Source organism: Callorhinus ursinus, unplaced genomic scaffold (genome assembly GCF_003265705.2).
Source record: "Callorhinus ursinus isolate GAN/ISIS: 27379988/994484 unplaced genomic scaffold, GSC_fseal_2.0 scaffold14, whole genome shotgun sequence".
Lineage (NCBI taxonomy): Eukaryota > Metazoa > Chordata > Mammalia > Carnivora > Otariidae > Callorhinus > Callorhinus ursinus.
The window spans coordinates 23,924,407-23,929,742 of record NW_027397076.1 but is presented as its reverse complement, the minus strand read 5'-3'; positions in this window follow the sequence as shown (position 1 = coordinate 23,929,742).

The window sequence follows — 5,336 nt, the reverse complement described above, 5'->3', positions numbered from 1 at the left end:
TCTTTCTTTCTTTCTTTCTTTCTTTCTTTCTTTCTTTCTTTCTTTCTGTCATTGGATGGAAAAATAAAATGTCATTATTGCTTTGATTTACAATTCTCTGACCACTTATAAGTCCGTGAATATCTTCAAATATATTTGCTATCTATATGTTTCTTTTTCTGTTAATTGCCTATTTCATTTTCCCAATTTTAAAGATTATTTATTTATTTATTTATTTATTTGAGAGACAGAGAATGAGAGAGAGAGCATGAGAGGGAAGAGGGTCAGAGGGAGAAGTAGACTCCCTGCTGAGCAGGGAGCCCGATACGGGACTCCAGGATCATGACCTGAGCCGAAGGCAGTCGCTTAACCAACTGAGCCACTCAGGCGCCCCATTTTCCCAATTTTAAAAAGGGATGTTGTCTTTTCCTATATCTGTATCGGCACCATCTTAAATTTAAAAAAAATCTGGGGATTTTGATTATAATTAGGTGGTATTTATAGGATATTATGGAGGGAATTAATTTTGATAATATTAACTGTTGCTACCTGTGATTTAGAGATTCCTTATTACTCATTTTTTTTTTTTTTATTTAACACAGTGCCCTGAATATTGTCTGGCATTCTTGTTTACTTGAATTGTATGAAGTGATGTATGTCCTGGCTCCTCTGTGTGTGTGTGTATGTGCATGTATGTGTATTTCTAATTTGAAAAATTCAGTTATATGAACTCTCCACTTCTTTTCTTGGAAGGGAAAGAGGATGAGAAGATTTTAAACTTCACATGTTGGAATTAATGATTTTTATGGCTCATAACTTTTCCTCCAAAATAAGAATGAGTTAAAAAATAAGTCTGTTAAGTATAAATGTGATAAAATTTATTAGTGTAACAATTTTAACTTTGGCATAATTATAAATTAAAATATGGCTATTCCTTTCCTGTCTACATTATTTGTATAATAGCAAGACCCATTGTCTCAGTGTGGCTTGTTCTACAGAAATGTAATGTTCTGAAATCCCATTTCTCCTATCCATTATATTTGAGTGTCACAAACCTATGATTAAATTGAATAAATTTGATAAAGCTCTGTGTTTAAAAATTATTTCAATGAATCCTGTCCCATTGGGAAACCAAGAGTATCATTTTAGCTACATTTGCACATTTTGAAGCCTCTTTTCTTGGAGTTTTGATGACTACCTGGAGAAATTATTGCAATGGTAATAGCTGTTTCCCAGTTTTTGGTTTTGGGTTTTTTTGTTTGTTTTTTTTGGAAGGTGAAAGATCTAATCTCAAGATAATGACATAAATAACTTTGAAATGACAACACGAATAATTTCCTTAACAATGAAAGGGTAATTCTCCCAAAGGGATTTCAAGGCATCTCTGCTCCTGACAAAAAAGCTTGTAAGTATACTCTTTGGAAGCACAAGTTTTCCTTAGCTAATTTTATTGGGATCCCCTAAAACAAACAATTAGATTAGAACAGAAGGAAAAATCTTTTCATATAAACCCTGACAATTTGGGTATATTTGGTAACTCGCCCTTCTCTTTCAAATCACCAACTTTAATAAAGTGGGGATAGTTATAGGATGGGAAATTTTAAAAATAAATAAAAGCTGAATCGTACTAACCTAGAGTCTGGAATGATTTAAAATATTTCCTTTGATATAAGTCCCAAATTCTCTATAAAAGTAAAGTAATAATGCAGAAATAAAACATGGTGTGGCACGTCTAGAACTTTTATAACTAGCCTGACTTTGAAACTGAATGAAATGAGTAAGAGATCAAAGCTTTAATGATTTCTGTTTTCCTCTTTTTGAAAAGGCTGGTGTTCTATATAGATACTGGAATAGTCCACACTTCAAAACAAAATTATATATTTAGTCAATATATAATATTGGTCATCTTATAATGAAGATTCATAGGTACTGTAAAATAGAATTTCATTTATTTTTTTTATTGCATTTGTCAAACTTGTTTAGAAACAGTTGACTAGGCCTGTGCTGAAAAAAAACCACCCAGGAGTCAAGCAATTCTGAGTATAATAATAATAAAGCATATTGTTAAATGAAATGGTATAAAAGCATAATCTTCAGCTGAATATGCTGAATCTGCAGGAAAGTATTACTACATGTTAGGATAGAATGAAACATTATCAAATACCATTCTATCTGGGTATAAAAGTTTTTTTAAATTTTATTATTATTATTATTATTATTATTATTTTATTTTACATAACAGCTTGTGTGTTTAAGAGCAGGATCTGGCAATGGGTAATCCCAAAGAAGGCACAATAAAAAAATCAAATTGATTTTGCTTTGTAAAAATTCTTGAGTTTGATTTCTGTAATAAATTTATCTTCCTATATGTCTTTTCAGAGGGATCATTTCTAACAAGATTGCATTGTTGGGGCATGTGCAAACTGAAATACTTAATTACCCATGGAGTGACCAAATTATTATTCTTGAGTAGGCCTCTTTTCTCATCAAGACGCTTTCTCAGTTCTTCAGCTCAAATCAGTAACTTCTGCTACATCTGTAACACTGGTTATACCCTTGGCTCTCAAACTTAAACATGCATCAGAACCAGGTGGAGAGCTTGTTAAAACTCAGAAGGTGGGGGCCCTACTGCAGGAATAAAGCCCGGTGATTTGAATAGCTCACAATTCTCAGGTGATGCTGATAAAGTAGCTTTGAGGACCATTGATTTATATAGCTTGCTTGGCTTCTTGAATCTGCTTTTTTCTCTCTTCAGACCTGAAGGTGCCTGTTTCTGAATCTACTGGTTTGAAGTTTCTTCGTATTTCCATCTTCAGGACGAATGGAAATCTAAGCAGGAGGTGTATTACCAATCCAGTCTTCGGGAAGTCAACGGCAAAGTTCACCACGCTTCTAAATGTTGCTGAATGGCTCCTATTTCAAAGGTAATTTTAAAATTCTTAATTCCTCTTGAGGGTACTAGCCTTTTTCCTTTACAGTTTTCTTAGTGTCTTTTACTTTGTTCCAAGTAATAGTCTTCTTTAGTCTTCTAATACACCGCCTGCCTAATTTCCCTTCTTTTTCGATAGATTTTATAAGTTCTACCCAGACAAATTTTCCAATGCACTGCTTTGCCTATACCACTCCTTCCTGAGCGATTAAGTGAAATAACATATATAAATGTTCCAAAATTTTTAATGTGTCAATAAAGTTGTTATTATGCTTATGATCTCGCAACTGTTCCCAATGCCTAGAATATTTCCTAGCTATTGACCTTATAAGCTAGGAAGGTAGCCTACCCCTCGCCCCAGTCCAAGAGCATGCCTGCTCCTTTACTATATCTCTCAGATCTGTCCTAGCTCAGATTCTCCATCACCCTCACATCCATGCCAGGGAATTTAGATTATTTACTTGTTGACAGTAGAACTAAGGTTTGTAAATGTGGGTGAAGAACAAACCTTCATATCCTAAATATGAAATTTAAATCTCCCTCCATTTTGCCTTTTGCCTCTCAAATTCTCTCCTATTTTCTAAAGAGGCTGGGTCTGTGTTCTCCACCAGACACACTTCTAACTCATTGTATACCACATTTCTGCTGCAGTAAGTTTACATTTGAATCTTGTTCTTAATTTGCCTAAGTTCCACCCTTCCCTTTAAGTCAGAATTTTGCAGTCTTCTACCTTATAGACGATGTAGAGTTTTTCTGGAGGGTCCCCAAACTCCTAAAATGTCTCCCTCCACAGCTATGCTGTGATCTTCTTGCCCAATCCTTAAAAATTTAGCATTTTAAATGTTTCTTTCTATTCTTTGTACCCAGTAGAGTGAAACTTTGCATCCTATACAAGTTAAAGCTTCTGCAAGTGCTATTGTAGTTGATGTGTGTTAACAAATAATGTTTATTGGTAATTTTTAAAAAAGTAACCTAAGAAAATAAAGCAGCAATGATTGAGCATGTTGTTGAAACACAGAAACAAAATTTGGGTTTCTTGTATTTAAAATTAGCTTTCAGTTGGTGCTGTGGTAATTTTGAAATGGAAGAAGTCTAAAAGAATGGCGTGGGCCAATATCCTTTCATCATCTCAAGAGAATGAGTTAATATTGATGTGGTTTACCATCCTGATATCAAGCTAGTAATATATGACACAGGCATGATGTCTCACCACAACTTCCTCGTGACTTTCTCAGGCTAATGTTATAAGAATTACAACTTAGGAATAAATCCTTTGAAATTTCTTGTAATATAATGAAAAGTTTTATTTGAGGTGTGCCTATGGATTCCTATTCTATCTCCTCACTTCTGACTGGGGAACTGCTAATTCTACTTAAATGGTTATGTTTCATTTTTAGTGTTTACGTTCTTAAATATTTATATATCATTAGAACACTAAAAACTCAATACGTATTTACTTAATTTTAAAACCACGAGTAAATTTTAAGATCTTAATGAATTCTGCTTTCCTTTTTCAATTTTGCACCTATCCTTTTTCTTTTTTTCCAACTTAGGGTTGACCCCTTCTGCTTTATATTAGTATTTTCACTATAAAATTTCTCTATTTTTTTTTAAGGTGCTCCTAATTTTCTTTTTTTTTTTTAATTTTTTTATTGTTATGTTAGTCACCATACATTACCTCATTAGTTCGTGACGTAGTGTTCCGTGATCCATTGTTTGCGCATAACACCCAGTGCTCCACGCAGAGCGTGCCCTCCTTGATACCCATCCCTGGGCTAACCCATCCCCCCACCCCCCTGAGTTAATGGCCTGATTTTTATTCTTCCTGAATCTTGAGCATTCTGAAGGTGTATGTGCCATTCTTAATCAAAGCTCTTAGTCCTGTAAGGGGATTTAGAAAATGGTAGAAGTAGTACTGCCAAATTTGGCTCACAACTCAGCATTTTAGAACCTCCTCTTCTCTTAAAGTCTGCCATAAGCAGGGAATATATAAGATATTCCACAATTCTGCATTTCCTTAGATATAAACAGAAATAAAGTTTTCATGGCTTCAAATTTGAATAAGTAGACTATAATCAGTGTTACTTCTTTAACCAGCTGTGTTCATTGAGCATTGCCTGTCCCATTCACCGACTATCACTTCTTGGCAAGAATTGCTAGGCACTGTATAAAAGGAATGTCCAACACATGTCTAGTGTTCTTGGACTTTGTAGCATCTTTTATATATAGTTCTGACCTATTCAAACCTGGCTTGTTAGATTTGCTGACACCTGCAAGGTGGTATTTGTTCAAGTTGAAACAAGGTACCAGTGAGCCTGTTTCCTATACATCCTTTCTAAGTAATTTCCTGCTCCCTACCGCAGTGTCCTGTTGATTTGTTTTTCTGCATGGCAGCCATGCTTTCTAGTGAATAAATGAAAATATAGGG